The 16,796-nt window shown below is 52.6% G+C and overlaps 1 protein-coding gene across 6 annotated transcripts in view; it reads left to right on the forward strand.

Annotated features, from left to right (window-relative positions):
- LOC102166569 (transducin beta like 1 X-linked) overlaps positions 1-16,796 on the forward strand; it is a 247,535-nt gene that overhangs the window by 79,090 nt on the left and 151,649 nt on the right. For 5 of the 6 annotated variants that reach the window (XM_021080268.2, XM_085009015.1, XM_021080269.2 and 2 more), the window contains exon 2: positions 9,334-9,407. The exons of the other annotated variant lie outside the window; for it this stretch is intronic. The gene's annotated coding sequence lies outside the window, so the exon portion shown is untranslated. The remainder of the gene's footprint in view (positions 1-9,333; positions 9,408-16,796) is intronic. 6 annotated transcript variants of the gene reach the window in all.

Genomic DNA, 16,796 nt, shown 5'->3' on the forward strand with positions numbered 1-16,796 from the left:
CTGCAGCGCCAGTTTGACCCCTAGCCTGGAAACTTCCATATGCTGCAGGTGCAGACCTAACAAAAACAAAACAAAACAAAACAAAAATCGATAAAACCAAAGGCTGTTTCTTGGAACGAGTCAGCAGAATCCATACCCTCTCTCAAGATGGATTGGACAGACACTTGTTAGCACAACTGCTGGCTCGCAGGCGATGGGGAAAAAACCCTCAGTTTCACCCCAGTTATGACAACCTAAAATGTCTCCAGACAAGGCCAGATGTCTCTTGGGGACACAGTCACCCCTACTTGGGGACCACTGGTCCAGAGGCCTGGAGGCAGAGCTCATCCTCATTGCCAACTAGAGCAGAGTTCCCAGTGGCCCACCCCTCCAATTGTTAATTTGACACTTAATTCCCCCCCCCCCCCCCGTTTTAGGAAAGGTTTGGGTTTAAGTCATTTCGAGGGCTCCTATTTCCAAAAGGGAGAAGAGGCAAAAAGTTGCCTAATTTGGTTTCCTGCCTTTTGTGGATAATCTTCAGCTTCTTTCCGTATAGTGAAAGCCCAGTGTATTTGAGTAAGAGTGTTGGGTGTTTCAGTTTTTAAGTTTTATTTTCATTTAGGACCTCTTTCTTCTGATGGCCAAAATATGGAGATGACAGTTGCAGCTCTTTGATTTGTGAATAGGAGTGTGTGTGTGTGTATATACGAGACAGAGAGAGAGAGACAGAGAAATTACTCTGTTCCTGAATTAGCTGATTGTTGCCATTGGTGTCCTAGATTTTGAGGTATTTATGTAACCACAGAGTTGATTGCAATTGCTTTCCCAAAGGGATGGGCTTGCTGTATTGTTAAATGAGATTGAAGACGGTACAATGGACCTTTCCAGATGAGAGGGGAGTAGGATGTCTTTGCACATCCCAGAAGCTAATAAAACAGGAACACCAGGACCATAGGCTGTTCAGAAAGAAACTTTGGTGATAATTTCGGCGAGTGAATTAGGCGTTTGACAGTCCCCCTTAAAAATACGCTTCATGCTTATTGCAGAAGGTGGATCCGTTGCTTAGGGAGATAAGGAAGGGATGAATGAGGATTCTTTTCCACTTCGAGATGCGTGCCCTGGGTCATCTATGAACTGGAAGCTGATGTGTCGCATGAATATTGCCTTTGCGGTTTGGTGTCGTATCTGGGGGGGTGGGGGGGAAAGTCAGCGGGCTGTTGATGGACAGTTTCCCAAATAAGAAAGATCATGTTTTGATGCTTGGTCTCCCACTAAATAAAATTTCCTGCCCCTAAATACTGTTTAATACTTAGAAACATACAGTGCGCTGGTAGCTTATTAGAATTTGCTGGGGGTTGGTTCTTTTCTGCCACGAGCTTGGGATGGATTATGTAATTATCAGCCCAGCTGGGTCATGTTTCATTACCTTGTTCTCATGCAAGATTTTCATGTGACAAATCCTATCGTGGTCCTTCTTCTTTTTAAAAACATCTATTTATCTTGGTCTCTGTTCACGGAATGTCGTTGGCGTGTCGCGGGGTGAGGTAGCGCTTTTCATTGTCACATGTGACGTAGGCGGTTGACTGCTGGCGTGGGATGATGGGTCCGTGATGCCTGTGTCTACACAGTCAGCATATGTAACCATCCGACCTTGGTGTCAGCACCATAATACATTTAAGAAAAAAACAGGTTTATATAAATGTCTCGATTCGTGTCTCTTTTTCTCCTTATTTGAGTAACTCATGCTTTTACAGTGACCTTGTAAAACCTACCGGCGTAACAAAGTGTCATTTTGCGGGAACAAATGGATATTAAATGACTTACCCGAAGAGTCGCCGAAGAAACTCTGTGTCCGCGTTGATCCTTAAATCAGAGAGGAGTGCTGTTTCCTGCGTAGTCATTTCCCCGGACCTCTAGTGTGCTTCGTCTTCTTCGCAGTTGCAGAAAGAATCGGGCGGTTCTCTGGGTCGGGACCCTGCTGTTCGTTTGCGGGGCACCCCTGCGGCTCGGCGGCTGCCTCGCCGTGTCCGGAGCCTTCCCAGGCGCTTCCCCGGGATTCTGAGGGAGCCGCAGGCTGCTTGCCTCTGTGCCGCGAGCATAGGACTTGAGCGCTTTGGTTTGGTTCTGTTTTCTGTCTTGGCGTTGTGGCGACAGTGTCTGGCTGCCCATTTGTGGTGTCGGTGACATTCGCTGAAGGAGGAAACGCGGGCAGGACTGACTGCTCAGCGAGGGCCCGGGAGCGCCGCTGGGCGCAGAGGCGGCGTTTCTTGCCGAGGCGTGTGGCGAACCGTGTTGTGCCCCCACGTGTGCCAGGCTGAGGCCCCCTGGCCGTCGTCCTGGGGTGGCCTTCAACAAAGTCGCCATCAGCATCTTAGCGCTGCCAGTCCCTCGTGTCTTCGTATTGCTCCTGCCTCGATTCTCCTTGACGCTGGGACATCGCAAGGGCCGCTCCCGTTGCTGTGACGTGAAGTGTCTTCCTCGCTCCCTCAGAGGAAGGAGGGGCCGCGGCTGCCCCGTTTGCCCCCCGGGTGGGATAACTTCCGTGCGTGGTGCAAAGGGATGCTTGTGCGTGTGTGGTCCCATCCTGGCAGGTCCTCGCCTTCTTACCGGAGAGGAGGCCGGGAGGCAGTCAGTCCTAGGCCCTCATGTGGAAAGAGCCTCCACGAGGAGTGAGAAATTGCCCTCAATGTCCTGGTCTGAACTTGGGTTTGATGTCATCTTGGGTCACGGCGGAAGTCGCTGGTCTTCCTTTTTGGTTTTTGCCTTTTTTTTCCCCTTTGTCAAGATAGTCTTCAGATGTGGGCTGTCTCAGAGGGAGGCCACTGGCCCCGGGTGACTATTCAACCTAAGTCAAATTCAGTACAATTTAAAAGTCAGCTCCTCAGTTGTAGCAGCCACGTTTCACGCGCTCAGTGATCACGTGTGGCTAAATGATGCTTTAGTGGACAATGAAGATACAGAGCAGAAAGGTTTGGTTTGGTTTTTTGTCTTTTGTGATGACCACACCTGGGCATATGGAGGTTCCCAGGCGAGGGGTCGAATCAGAGCTGTAGCTGCTGACCTACGCCACAGCCACAGCCACAGCCATGCCACAGCTGAGCTGCATCTGCAACCTACACCACAGCTCACAGCAACGCCGGATCCTTAACCCACTGAGCGAGGCCAGGGATTGAACCCTCCTTCTCATGGATATTAGTCGTGTTCGTTGACCACTGAGCCATAATGGGAACTCCTGGGCAGGAAGTTTTATCAGCCCGACGAGAGATGATGAATAACATTCAGATGTTTGCCTCAGAGGTGTTCCAGGGAAGAGAGGGGGAAAAAAAAAACCTCTCAGATCTGGAGAATAATTTCAAACCAAGTGACGAGAACCGTGAATAAAAATTAAGCACTTCCAAAAAACTTACTGCATGGAGAAGGCTCATCATCATGTCATTTTAGAAAATCAGGGATAAAGGCAGTATCTCAGCACTTTGTGCATTTAACAGACTCCTTTGAAGGATCTGGAATCCGAATGACATCATATTTCTTAAGCCAGAAAACAGACTGAGCTTAGAATTCTATGAAAATTTATTTTCGCTCAGAATTTTGAAGTCATGCGCGCGCTCGTTGTCAATTGCTAGTGGCACATAGGTGCTGGTACGTGCTCAGGATGCCAGCAGAACTTAGCTCTCCTGCATTCCTTCGCAGGAAGCTACCAGAGGATGTGTCCCATCAAAACGAGGGTAAACCAAGAAAAGGGGAGATTGGGGATCTCGGAAACAGAAAGAGGCAGAAGTTCTCAAGATTCTCTTGTGGGAGGCCCCGTTGTGGCGTAGTGGAAATGAATCCGACTAGTATCCATGAGAATGCGGGTTTGATCGCTGGCCTTGCTCCGTGGATTAAGGATCCAGCATGGCCGTGAGCTGCGGTGTAGGTCGCAGATGGGGCCCAGATCCCCTGTGGTTGTGGCTGTGGCTGTGGCCGGCAGCTGCAGCTCTGATTGGAACCCTAGCCTAGGACCCTCCATATGCCGCAAGTGCAGCCCTAAAAAGCAAAAAAAAAAAAAAAAAAAAAAAAAAAAGACTCTGATGTGGTCTCAGGGCATCTGTTCTGAGCAGACCTGACTCTGACAGGCACACACGCAGCAGAGACCAGAAGCAGGTCTGGTGTGTACATAATTGGGGGGCAGGAGGAGGGGTGGGACTGACACAGAGCTGACAAACTGTCTGAGCGAAACATTGGTTTGAAAGACCGTGGAGTGGAGTTCCCACTGTGGCTCAGCAGAAACAAACCCAACCAGTATCCATAAGGATGCGGGTTTGATCCCTAAGCTCACTCAGTGGGTCGGGAATCTGATGTTGCCGTGAGCTGTGGTGTAGATGGCACACATAGCTTGGATCCGGGATTGCTGTGGCTTTGGTGTAGACCAGCAGCTACAGATCCACTTCGACCCCCAGCCTGGGAACTTCCACATGCCATGGGTGTGCTGTGATGGAAGAATTATCGAAGAAAACAAACACGGAGGCAACTAGTAATTCCAGGAAAGTTTAAGAGTTTCAGAAAAAGGGACTTATACTGCTGCTGCTTGCGCAGTGGTGCCATTCTGTTGTCGGAGTAGTAGGTGTGGAGTTGAGATTTAACCCCAAAAATTGTATACTGTTTGGAAAATGTGGGAGGGTAGGTGCAGGATTGGTGATGGGACCTGAAAAGACCCCAAATCCTCATCCATATGTGAGAAAATCAAGTAATATCTGGTGCAAATAGGATGTCTGATAAGCAGGAGCTCCCGTCGTGGCTCAGTGGTTAACGAATCCTAGTAGGAACCATGAGGTTGCGGGTTCGATCCCTGGCCTTACTCAGTGGGTTAAGGATCCAGCATTGCCGTGAGCCGTGGTGTAGGTCGCAGACGTGGCTCAGATCCTGTGTTGCTGTGGCTGTTGTACAGGCCGGTGGCTACAGTTCCGATTCAACCCCTAGCCTGGGAACCTCCAGATGCCGCGGGAGTGGCCCCAGAAATGGAAAAAAGACAAAAAAAAAAAAAAGCATGTATGATAAGCAGTTTATGAGGAATCATGGAAATCCAGGCAACACCACCAGTGACACAAACCCCAATTCTAAGATGTGAAAGTGGTTGCTTTGGGAAGTAGAACAGGGGGTCGATGGTGCCAGGAAGATTGCAATGAGGAGGAGGAGTCTTTGACTCACCCGTGTATGTGTATTACTCTGAATAAATATGGTTTGGAAAAGAGCAAGTAGTATATACCTTCTGTAAAATCATGGAACTTTCGGGCTGCTTTCCATTGGGGTTTTTCTCCACCTTGGCCCTATTGACGGTTGAGCCGGGTCCTTCTTTGTGAAGGGGGCCGTGCCGTGGGATGCGGGAGGTTGAGCCGCCTCCCTGGCCTCAGTGGATGCCAGTGACATTCTTCCCCAAGTCCTTATAACTTAAACATGTTTCCAGACGTTGCCCAGTGTCCCCTGGGGGTGGGGGGTGGGGGCCAACAGCAGCCTCATCTGAGAAGCGCTGACTTCAGGTCTGATGAGGGCCCGCGTCGTCTCGCTGCGTCGAAATGCTGGTCGGTGTTGGAAGCAGCAGCTGCATCACCCGGAACCTGAACCCGGTCCCGATCAAGGGAAGCGGCTGGGAAATCTCGGGGCGCCGTGACGCCCCCCCCTGTGTTGCCAGGCTTAGCCCCTGGCTCCGGGCTCCCTAAAAAAAAGAGAAGAGGACTCGGGAGGACACTCAGCTCTTCTGGAAAGCTCAGTGGCTTCGGAAAACATAGGCGAGATCTCTCACATTATTTTCACGATGGTACCCCTTGCATTTCTCCACAGTGGGAGTGTTCGTATTTGTGGCCGCCTCAGGGGACAAAGGCCCCCCTTGGATGAATTTCTGTGCTCAGCTGGCTGCCTGACAGAGAGATGCCGTCCTCCTCTGCCCCCACTCCCCCACCCTCTGTAGTCCTTTGGCAGGTTCTGGGTTCATTTCCTTGCAAGGTGTTTTTTCTTAGAATGTACAGAGGAAGTCAACAGGAAAATGGTTCCTTAGATTTTTTTTTTTTTTTTTCTGATGTGGATGAAACCTCATAAATAATTTAAGACCCTCATTTCACAGCTGAGGAATCTCTGGTCCAGTGAGAGTTTCTTATAATTAATTAGGAGCAAAGTGAGGCCTGTAACTCTCTGCGCTTCTTCTTTTTTAAAAACTTTTTCCATTAAAAAAAAATATAGGAGTTCCCGTCATGGCTCAGTGGTTAACGAATCCGACTAGGAACCATGGGGTTGCGGGTTTGATCCCTGCCTTTGCTCAGTGGGTTAAGGATCCAGCGTAGCCGTGAGCTGTGGTGTGGGTCGCAAACGCGGCTCGGATCCTGCGTTGCTGTGACTGTGGCGTTAGCCCGGCGGCTACAGCTCCGATTCAACCCCTAGCCTGGGAACCTCCATGTGCCACGGGAGATGCCCAAGAAATGGCAAAAGACATATATATATATATATATATGTCTTTATAAAATGCATGTGCACAGGAGGTTGTGGAAAGAAGATGGAACAGCGCCGTGGGTGAGGCCTGCCTGTGTCAGCAGCTACACGGAGTTCCGCGAGTTCAGCGTTCTGGGCGTGCTCTGCCGGGAGTGTGGGCCCTTCCTCGTAAGCTTAGAGGAGATGAAAACAGAGAGAGGCAGGACGTGCGGTGTCTGTTATCTTCTCCTGAGGTGCTGCTTAGCCCCAGTCCTGATGGTCCAGACTGTGCCTACGAGGGGGTAGGAGGTGTGGGTGAAGCAGGTCAGAAAGAGAGGAACCCCAGCTCTTGTCATTGGGGTGATCCCCAAACTGGCAGGCACCACCACCTGTTTTTACACGTGTCGCCCAAAAAGCGGAGCCATACTGGTGGGGTGACCTCTTCTTCCCCCGCTGGATGGGGCAGCCCCCTTCTCTCCACCGACCAGCCTTCCCGCAGGCTGCTGTCAGCATCCTCTTGCCCACGCACCATGAGCGCATCCCCGTGCGTGGCCTCCAGCACCACTCAATCGGGAGCCCCTTTCTCTGCTTCACCAGACTTGGTGCGCCGGCGAGAGTGCCACCTCCTCTGTGATCTGCCCAGATTCCTTGCAGGAGCCCGGCAGGTGCAGAGAGGCTGGGGCACATGACTCCTTGCCATCCTGTCAGGATGTCCTCCTTGTCCTCTCTTTCAGCAGCAGGTGTGTGCTACTCTTCCCCGGATGCTTGAGAGACAGCTGTCACTAGATGCCAGGGACAGCACAGCGTTCTGGGTTTCCTCCCACCTTGCTGCTCTCCCCTTCTCTGCCCCACTGACCACATCCTTCTTCTCAGGGTTAGAGGGTCAGCTTATAGTCTTTTATTTGTTTATTTTATGATATATATTTATATGATATATAAAATCTGTTCTTTTTCATATTTTTCTTGGGTTTTTTTTTTGCTTTTCAGGGCCACACCTGCAGCATATAGAAGTTCCCAAGCTAGGCATCTAATCAAAGCTGCAGCTGCCAGCCTACGCCACAGCCTCAGCAACACCACATCTAAGCCCCATGTATGACCCACACCACAGATGGTGGCCCTGCCAGATCCTTAACCCACTGAGCGAGGCAAGGGATGGAACCCGCAACCTCATGGATACTCGTTGGGTTCCTTTGCGCTGAGCCACAAGGAGAACTCCTGTTTTTTTATTACAGGTTATTACAAGATACTGAATATGATTCCCATAGGCTGTACAGTAGGTCCTTGATGTTTGTCTGTTTTATGTGCAGTTGTGGGTATCTGCTAATCCTAAACGGCTGATTTACCCCTGCTCTACCTTCTTTGCCCTTTGGTAACTACAAGTTTGTTTTCTATGTTTGTGAGTCTGTTTCTGTTTTGTAAATAAGTTCGTTTGTATCTTTTTTTAGCTTGCACGTATCAGTGATGGCATGTAATATTGTCTCTGACTTCACGTTGCATGATAATCTTGAGACCAGTGGTTCCTAAAGGGTGAGTGTGCCTTCCAGGTGACACTGGGCACTGTGGGTCAGTTTTGGGTGTCACCGCTCGGCAGGATGGGGGTTGGTACCGGCATCTCGTGGGACGAGTCGGGATGCTGTTCCGCGTGCTGCGGCGCACCCGGCCTCCCCAGGGCAGAGGGTGATCTGATCAGGTGCCCCAGTGCCAAGGGTGAGGAATCCCACCGCGTGCAGACCCTGCCATCCGGGCCCAGAGCCTCAGCGGTCACAGATGGCCCGGACTTGGCACCGACTGTGACGTCTCCCACTTGCTCACACCTGGGTGTTTCAGTACGTGGTCAGCAGTCCGCTTGGAGAGCCAGCGGCGTTGCCAAGTAACACTCTGATTTCTCCTCCCCTCCGCCTTCCCGCGTTTCGGGCAGGGGCTCCGCCTTCCGCTTGTTGCTCAAGCCCTGAACCTCGGGGTCGTCCTTGCTTCCTCTGTCTGACCCTCGAACGCCCCTGAGCCCATGTGGTCTCCGTCTCCTCTCCCGTCTTCCCCTGGCACCGGGCAAGCCCCCTGGGTGCCTCTGCTGGCCGAGAGCTTCTTCGGATTTTGTTGGAAGCACCCTAGGAGCCCCGCAGGGGTTTTAAAGAAGGATGGTCCGCTTGTCTTTCCTCATTCAGTCTGGCGCTGGGTGAAGAAAGAACAAGAAGGGGTCAGACTCCTTCCCGAGGGCTGCAGGTCGTCTGTGCTCTGGGACCCGCTGTCCCTTGCTGCTGCGGCCGGCCGTCGTCCGGTCAGGTGCTCCCTCCTCGTGGAGCTCCAGCCCCCGGCGCTGACTCAGCTCCTTGTCCGGGGGTCCCGTCTCTGCCACTGCCGGGTGTGAAGGCATCGCTTCCCTTCAGAGGTCTCGCTGTGCGTTTCCTTCCTCGCTTCTTGTCGCTTCCCTTACTGCGTGCCCCTCCTCACTGGGTGGGTGAGTGGCAGGGGACCGCAGACCTCGAGTGTCCCCGACGCCAGAGCAGCACTGGGCAGCGTGTCCACGTTCCCCAGGGCCGGACGTGTTTATCTCAGTAAAACGGGCTGAGTTGTGCTGAGTCTGGAAAGCGCTGTGTGTGTACTACCCGCGTTTCGGGGTGGTGGACGCTAGTCAGGTGAGCCCCGCGTAGCTGCTTCAGGGACTGAATTCCCTGTGATGTCACCGTACCGGGTTCAGAGGTCGTGAGAGTTCTGAACAGATGTGCGGGGCCATCTCATTGGGCGCGTTGCCCAGAGACGGGAGCCCGAAATTCACCGACCGTGGTTTTCCGCCCTCCGAGGCCATCCTTATCTCAGCTTCGTAGACGTCTCCGTGCTTCTGGAACCCTGCAGGTTGTATGGGAGATGTTTTCGCTGACCTTTTTTTGGCCTCACTTTGGGTCTTTTTTGCATTGACAGGTAACTGAAGACAGAAAACAGGCCTCAAGAGGAGCGCTCGAAGGAGGGAGGGATTTGCCTGCATTTGGCTCTGAGTAAGTGAAATTGTAAAATGCATTTCTTCTAACGTAATGAGCCTCCTGTCAGCCTCTCTGTAGTTTCTGGCCTTAAACATGCCCTGTTACTGTATTGGCTCTAAGAACTGGAACCAGTGCCTTCTCGAGGCTTCTTGTAAAGGAGTTATTTGCTAACCAGAAGTTTCATAACCAACTCCTTTCCTATTTAGCGTCTGGAGATGAGAAATTTTCGGAAGGGGCAGTAGCCGTGGTCATTCGGGTGTGTGTGGAGTTCTTCTGTGGCTCAGCAGGTGAAGGACCTGGCATTGTCATTGCAGCAGTTTGGGTCAGTGCTGTGACAAGGGTTCAGTTCTCGGCCTGGGAACGTCTGCATGCAGAGGGTGTGGCCAAAAACAAAGAAAAGGAAGTGAGTAAGCTTTCCTGAGAAGCACTGTTTCTGCTGTTCTTACCATGTACATGGCAGGTGCTTTTCCTCCGCTGGCTGATGCATAAGCAGCAGAGGCTTTTGACTCTGGTCTGTTCCAGGCTCCGTGCGTCTTGTATGTGCCTCTGGGAATGTGTTTGGGAAATGGCAGCAGCTATGTCCCTGCCTGGGGAGCAGTCAGAATTTTCCATGAGAACCTTGTTGGGCCTGTGTTCCAGGCCCCAGGGAGGGCTCTCCCTATTTTCTGAGCCCCCCAGGGGCTGTGCGCAGGAGAGAACCCAGACTCACCTAGAGCAGGGCCACCTGGAGCCCCCATCTTGGCTGTTGTATTTCAGCCTGTTTACAGCGAGGCCCGGGTCTCACCCGGGTCAGGACCATCCTCTTCAGAGTCCCTTGTGAAAATCACGCGTCCCTCGGATGCCCGTTCGCTGTTCCCGCACGAAGATGGGGGGAGGTATTGGGGGGGGTAAGCATGACAGGTGCGCCAGAGCCTTGGTGTGGAAGGGAGTCCCATGGACGGTGCCGAATGTGAGGAAGCCTGAGTGGCAGAAGCTGAGAAAGGAGGAAGCCGCCTCCTCTTTACAGGGAGGCCTGGGCTGGCTTTGGCGGTGCAGGGGTGAAGAAATGCCTTCTAGCCCGGGGGCCTATGGGCAGAGGCGAGGAGGCAGGAACAAGAGAGCTTTTCTTTTTTAGGGGGGAGTTGCTAAGTTAGCCTGTTGGAATGCAGGGCAGTTATGTGGGCTGAGGGGGCCCAAGAGGCATAAGGAAAAGGCGAGGCCTCTGAACTTGACGCTGCCTACCCAGCGGCCACAGGAGGCTGCGTCTGATGCTCTTAGCCTGGGAGCCGCCGTCTGCATCTTCCTGGACACCTCAGGGCTGCTCTCCCCGCCGGAACAGAAAGCGCCCCAATGGGGACTCTGAGAACCAGCCCCCCACCTGTGGGGAAAGAGGGGTGAATTACAGCAGAATACTTAGATGACACCTGCCGTGCAACAGAGCTCGCCACAGTTTGCTAACAGCTTTCTGGAGCTGTACGTCGCCCGCAGATCACCCGTTTGAAGTGTACAGTTCGGGGGTCTTCAGTGCATTCACAGAGTGCCGCTGCCGCTGCCGTTGTTACAGCCAATTTGAAAGCGTTTCATCGGTCCCCAGAAGCTCTCACCCCGTTACAGTCGCTGCCCAGTCCCACCTCCCAGCCCCTGCCCACCCCCAACCTCCCTTCGGTGTCTACGCATGTGCTCCTTTCGGGGGGGGTGGTCCTTGTCGGTGGAATCATACACTGTGTGTTCTTGGGGATGGGCGTGTTGTGCCCAGTGTCCCATTTCTTTTTCTTTTTTTTTTGGTCTTTTTGCCTTTTCTAGGGCTGCTCCTGTGGCATGTGTAGGTTCCCAGGCTGGGGGTCTAATTGGAGCCGTAGCCACCGGCCTACGCCAGAGCCACAGCAACGCGGGATCCAAGCCACTCGGGATCTGCGACCCGACCCACACCACAGCTCACGGCAACGCTGGATCCCCAACCCACTGAGCAAGGGCAGGGATCGAACCTGCAACCTCATGGTTCCTAGTTGGGTTTGTTAACCACTGAGCCATGACAGGAACTCCTGTCCCATTTTTAAGGTTCATCCATGTCGTAACGTGTGTTGGTCCTTCCTTTTTTATTGCCAAATACTATTCCACTGAATGACAAAAAAATTTTTTTTGTGGCATTTTAAATTGAAGCTTGTCTTATTTGGGTTGAATGTTAATCCATGCTGCCTTTCTTTCTTCCTTCCTTCTTTCTCCCTTCCTTCCTTTTTTTTTTTTTTTTCTCTTCTTACAGCCGAATCTGCAGCATATGGAAGTTCCCAGGCTAGGGGTCGAATCAAAGCTGTGTCTGCAACCTACACCACAGCTCACAACAACGCCGGATTCTTAACCCACTGAGCAAGGCCAGGGATTAAACCTGCCTCCTCGTGGCTCCTAGTCGGGTTCTTAACCCGCTGAGCCACAACAGGAACTCCACCATGCTGTGTTTCAGTAAGAGCAGTACGCATTCTGTGTGTGTGGCTGCAGTTCACCAGACACTGTTACTTTTGAAGGCTCTGTTTTGAAATGATGTTAGAGTCACAGGAAGTGGCACACAGGGTGCGGGGCGTTCCAAGGCACCCCTCCTCCGCCTTCCCCAGTGGGCACATCTTATGTGAAGATACTGCCTTATCAAAAGGAGGAAATTAATGCTGGCCTTGCTGGCACAGATGCCGACCCTATCTTGGATTTTAGCAGTTTTTATCTGTGTGCGTGTGGACAGTGGATGAAGTACAGTCACGTGTAGATTCAAGCATCCACCACAGGCATATGACGCAGAACTGTTCCCTCAGCACAGGGGACACTCCTTATGCATCCTCTGTACCGTCACCCTCTCCCCTCCTGGCAACCACAGGCTTCTAGAACCATCTCTCTATTGTGTCCTTTCAAGAACCACCCATCAGTGGACTCCTGTAGCATATGGTCACCCACCTGCAGCCCCCGCCCTCCCCAGGTGCTGTGTATCAGCAGCTCCAGCCTCTTAAACGCTGACTAGTGGTCCACGGTTGGGGGACTGCTTTTTATTTACCTGACACTCACTGTGGGGGGCGGGGCGTTTGGGAGTTTTCCAGGTCGGGGCTGTTCCAGTAGAGCTGCCGTGACGAGCATCCACGCACGGGTTTTTATGTGAGCCAGACACTGTTTTCCGTTCTCACTCTTCCTTCAGGCCGCCTGGTGGGGGCGGGGGTCATTGACTTTGTCGCTTCTGTTGTCCAGATGAGGGCGCTGTGGCGCAAGCGCCCCGGGCACCGGGCAGCAATGCATGGCGGGAGCCCGCCTGGGGACCCCGCACGCGAGTGGGCAGCCTGGGACGTTCTCCGCATCCCGTAGCTGGCTGGAGCCACAGAAACTGCAGAGGTGGCCTGGGGCCCCTTCCTGCTCCAGGACCCTGCTCAGAAGAGAGTTCTAGCCGAGCGGATGTAGAGACTGAGCTACCCCTGTCGAAGAGAAGGAGCAGCAAGGGCAGGGCTGGGCTGCCAGCGGTGCCCCTGCGGGTGGGGTCCTGCCTCGCGAGGAGCCACGCCCACACCCCCTGCTGCGCGGCTTCCCCTCCGGAGGCTGCCGCGTGGGACAGAGGAGAGACAGGGAGGCAGCCTTCTGTCGCATCTGCAGCTGGGGCCCGGGAGAGCCCTGGAGGGGTTGTTCGCTCATAATCGAAGGTCCGTGGAGCGCACACCCAGAACCGCCTGGCTTCTTCCTGCAGCCACTGCCCGTGCTCGCGTCCCCAGGAGCCGCCCTCACAGGCCGTGGGCTTCGGTCACGACTGGGTCCATCCAGCAGCCAGAGGCCGAGCTCCCCATGTTCTGCCCTTTGCGCTGTTGCCATCAGTGCACGGACGGAGGAGGGAGAGGAGACCCTCCTGCTTGCATCCCCCGCACCCTGACGCTTCTGGGAAGCTGGTGGGATCCTGTACGATGTGCGATGGGAACTTAGTCCCTGCTTCACGACCTTGTCCGAGCACGTTGTGGAGTCACGGCATGTTTCTGCGCTTCCTCCAGCCCTCCCCCCACCCCGTTCCTTACTCACAGCCTGGCCGGGATTGAGAACCCCGGAATGCACTGCCTGCGCCCCTGCTGCAGGGGGTGGGTGTGTGTCGGGGGTGCTGCTTCTAGGTGCCTGCCTCCTGCCTTCTCCTGTATCTCTGACGGCTGTACTTTAGGGGCGGAGGGGTCCTGGTAACTGGAGTGGGTGGCCAGGTCTCCCCAGTTCCTTTCTGTTCATAAAATCCGAGGGCGGTACAGATGACCAAGCAGCCGTATTCAGCAGGAGCCGAGCCTCTGAGAGAAGTGGCTCCCTGGAGCCTACACAGGTCCCCGTTAGAATGAATGAGAACAGGACACTGTAACAAGGTCTTTTTAGGGCCGCATCCGCAGCACAGGGAGGTTCCCAGGCTAGGGGGTCGAATCGGAGCCGTAGCTGCCACAGCAGTGCGGGATCCAAGCCACGTCTGTGGCCTACATCACAGCTCATGGCAATGCCGGCTCCCTCACCCACTGAGGGAGGCCAGGGATTGAACCCACGTCCTCATGGATGCTAGTTGGGTTTGTTAACCACTGAGCCACAACGGGAACTCCAAAAGGGCGTCTTTTGCAGACCTCATCGGACCGTGTTGAAGACCAGCTCTGGTGTGGGGGCTGGTCAGGTCCTAAGTTAGTACACGTGGTGGCCTGTGGCAGGCAGGTGTTGGGGTAGAGTGAGGTGTTGCCCATTTGTCTTATCAAAAGCCGCAAAGCGTCCCGGGGCCCTGGAACCGTAGCTGGTTGGTTTAAAGACGCGAGCCCCGGGGGGATAACCCCGCAGAGCCGTGACGTGTTGTGCGGTCTCAGCTGATGAAAAATCCTTGAGGAGGTGCCGTTTGGTGGGGGGATGCCCCTTCCTTCCTCCTGCCAACCTGCGCTTCAGATTTTCCCAGAGTTCTCTCCTTTCAGACAGCGTTTGTCTTCTTGAATAACCCCGAACGCGGAGACGCCCCCTCCCCGCAGCTTGTCCGGAAACCTTTTCCCGGGAAGCTCTTCCTCCCCCCCTCCACCCCAACCCGTGCAGCTGGTCGTCGGCAGCCGTGACGTCCAGGCGGGTGGACTGAAAGTCTAGTGAGTTTCTTCACGAAGGAATTTGGCCCACATGGACGTTCAGTTCTGATTCATTAAACTCAAGGATAAACTCTTGAACTTGGCTCTGGCGTCTCCCTGTCAAAGGACCTGAAAATGATGAGCGGTTTCTTCTTTGGCTAGTTCCTGCTCTTATACCAAATCAAGGTGTGTTGTTTTTCTAAAGTGTTTCTTTTTGACTTTTCTTTGTAAATGTGGGCGATTCCCAAAGATCTCTTTCTGGGTTTAAAGACTGGTTCTCAACTGGGGGCAGTTTTTACCCCCAGGGGACACTTGACAAAATCTAAAGACATGTCAGCTTGTCACTTTTGGGATGTGTGTGATGCTGGCTTCTAGAGATGCTGCTGGACATCCTGCAATGGACAGGACAGCCTCCCCTACCCCTCACACACCAAAGAGTTACCTGGCCCCAAATGCCAGTAGTCTGCGGTTGGCTGGTTTGGGACGTGGCCCCACGTTTTCCATATCTCGAACCGGCCCTCCACCTCTCTCAGAGTAGTTTAGAGACATTGGCACTGACTCTGAAGCACCAGGGTAAGGAGTCTGGATCTTCCTACGATGCCCCCAAGGCCCAACATGAGGACACGCTTAGCAAAGAATATACTTTGGAGTTCCCTGGTGGCCCAGTGGGTTAAGTCATCACTGCTGTGACTCAAGTCACTGCTGTGGCTCAGGTTCAATCCCTGGCCTGGGAACTTCCGTACCATAGGCACAAGCAAAAAGAAAAAAGAAAAAAAAAAAAAGCCTAGGCATTCCATAGTGCAGCAGCAACAAATCCGACTAGGAACCATGAGGTTGCAGATTCAATCACTAGCCTCGCTCAGTGGGTTAAGGATCCAGTGTTGCCATGAGCTGTGGTGTAGGTTCCAGACGCGGCTCGGATCTGGCATGGCTGAGGCATAGGCAGGCAACTGTAGCTCTGATTTGACCCCTAGCCTGGGAGCCTCCATATGCAGCAGGTGCCTTAAAAAGCAAAAAAAAAAAAAAAAAAAAAAAAAGAAAAGCTAAATTATGTTCTCCTTTCTACTTATTTTATATATATATATATACACACACACACACATATGTACATAGCTGCACCTACGGTAAAGAGATATATTTTTGACAGTATAATGGTATGTGTAAATTCATAGCCATCAATGCACTTCAATTTTATTTACAATACACTCTATTGAAAAAGGAGAATAGTGTACATAATTTGGGTTTTTTTGGTCAATAGAAATTCTGGGTTTTATTACTCGGAATAATTATGGAATTTATGGTAACGAGACGTGCACACCACGACCTCGTTGGTCTTTGAAAATGTGCAGCTCATGGTCTTTAAGCGTCGTCACGTTGCTGTGCTGCACCACCACCCTCCGTGTGCAAAACTTTGTCCAGCTTCTCAAACTAACATTCTGCACCCCCCCTCCCAGCCCCTGGCGCCCCCGGTTCCACTTTCTCTCCATGTGACTTTTTGAAGGACCTCATATGAGTGGAATCAGGTAGCATTTGTCCTTTCGAGCCAGGTTTATTTCACCCAGCATAATGTCTTCGGTTCCGTGGTGGTGTTGCATGTGTCAGGGGCGGTTTCCTTTTTTGTGGCTGAGTAATACTCCATGTGCACATAGTTTGCTCATCTCTTCCCCCATTGATGGATAATTGAGTGGTTTACCAAGAAATATTTTAACGTTGGATCCCTTTTCGTCTGGCATATGACTGCTGTTTAGATTAGAAAGTGATTCCTGGTGGCGAGTGGGGAAATTATCCTGTACCCACACAGAAAGCTCCGGAATCTTCCTTGTACACGTCGAGTGCCATTCACAGAATTCTCTGCTGACTTGGGACCTGTCTTCTGAGATGGGCTTGTGTGTTCATCTCACCTGCCTTGTTCCTTTCAGCTTCCAGAGGAGTGAGCACTAGCTGAAACGCTCTGAAGGGGAGCAGAAGTGTTCAGAATGCACCCCGTGCCGTCCTGGTTCCTGCCTTGTTGTCTTCCTCCTTAGGTCTGGACCACAGTGGATGACGGTCCCCACCGTCCCTGAAGACGTGTCCCTCCTCCCACCTCCCGAGACTGGACTTCTCTGCCAAAGTGTAAAACTCTGGCTCTGTGTGTATAAACTTTTGAGAGACATGGTGCAGTCAACCTGATGGCGTCTTCACGGGAAAGGGTTCTTGATTATTCTGCAAGGTGTCTGTACCTTAAGTATCATCTGCAGAAATCAGGGCTCTCTAATGGGATCGGCTTCTGTCCTGGCACGGTGTTGCCGGACTGAATCCTAAAAAGCAAGTGCTGTGGACTCCCAGGGGTGTCTTCCCAGCTCTGATGAGT

The sequence above is a fragment of the Sus scrofa genome, chromosome Y (assembly GCF_054392235.1).
Source record: "Sus scrofa isolate SSC_HxYL_T2T_F1_AM1 chromosome Y, Sscrofa_HxYL_maternal_Yorkshire_Landrace_v2.0, whole genome shotgun sequence".
NCBI classification, from domain to species: Eukaryota; Metazoa; Chordata; class Mammalia; order Artiodactyla; family Suidae; genus Sus; species Sus scrofa.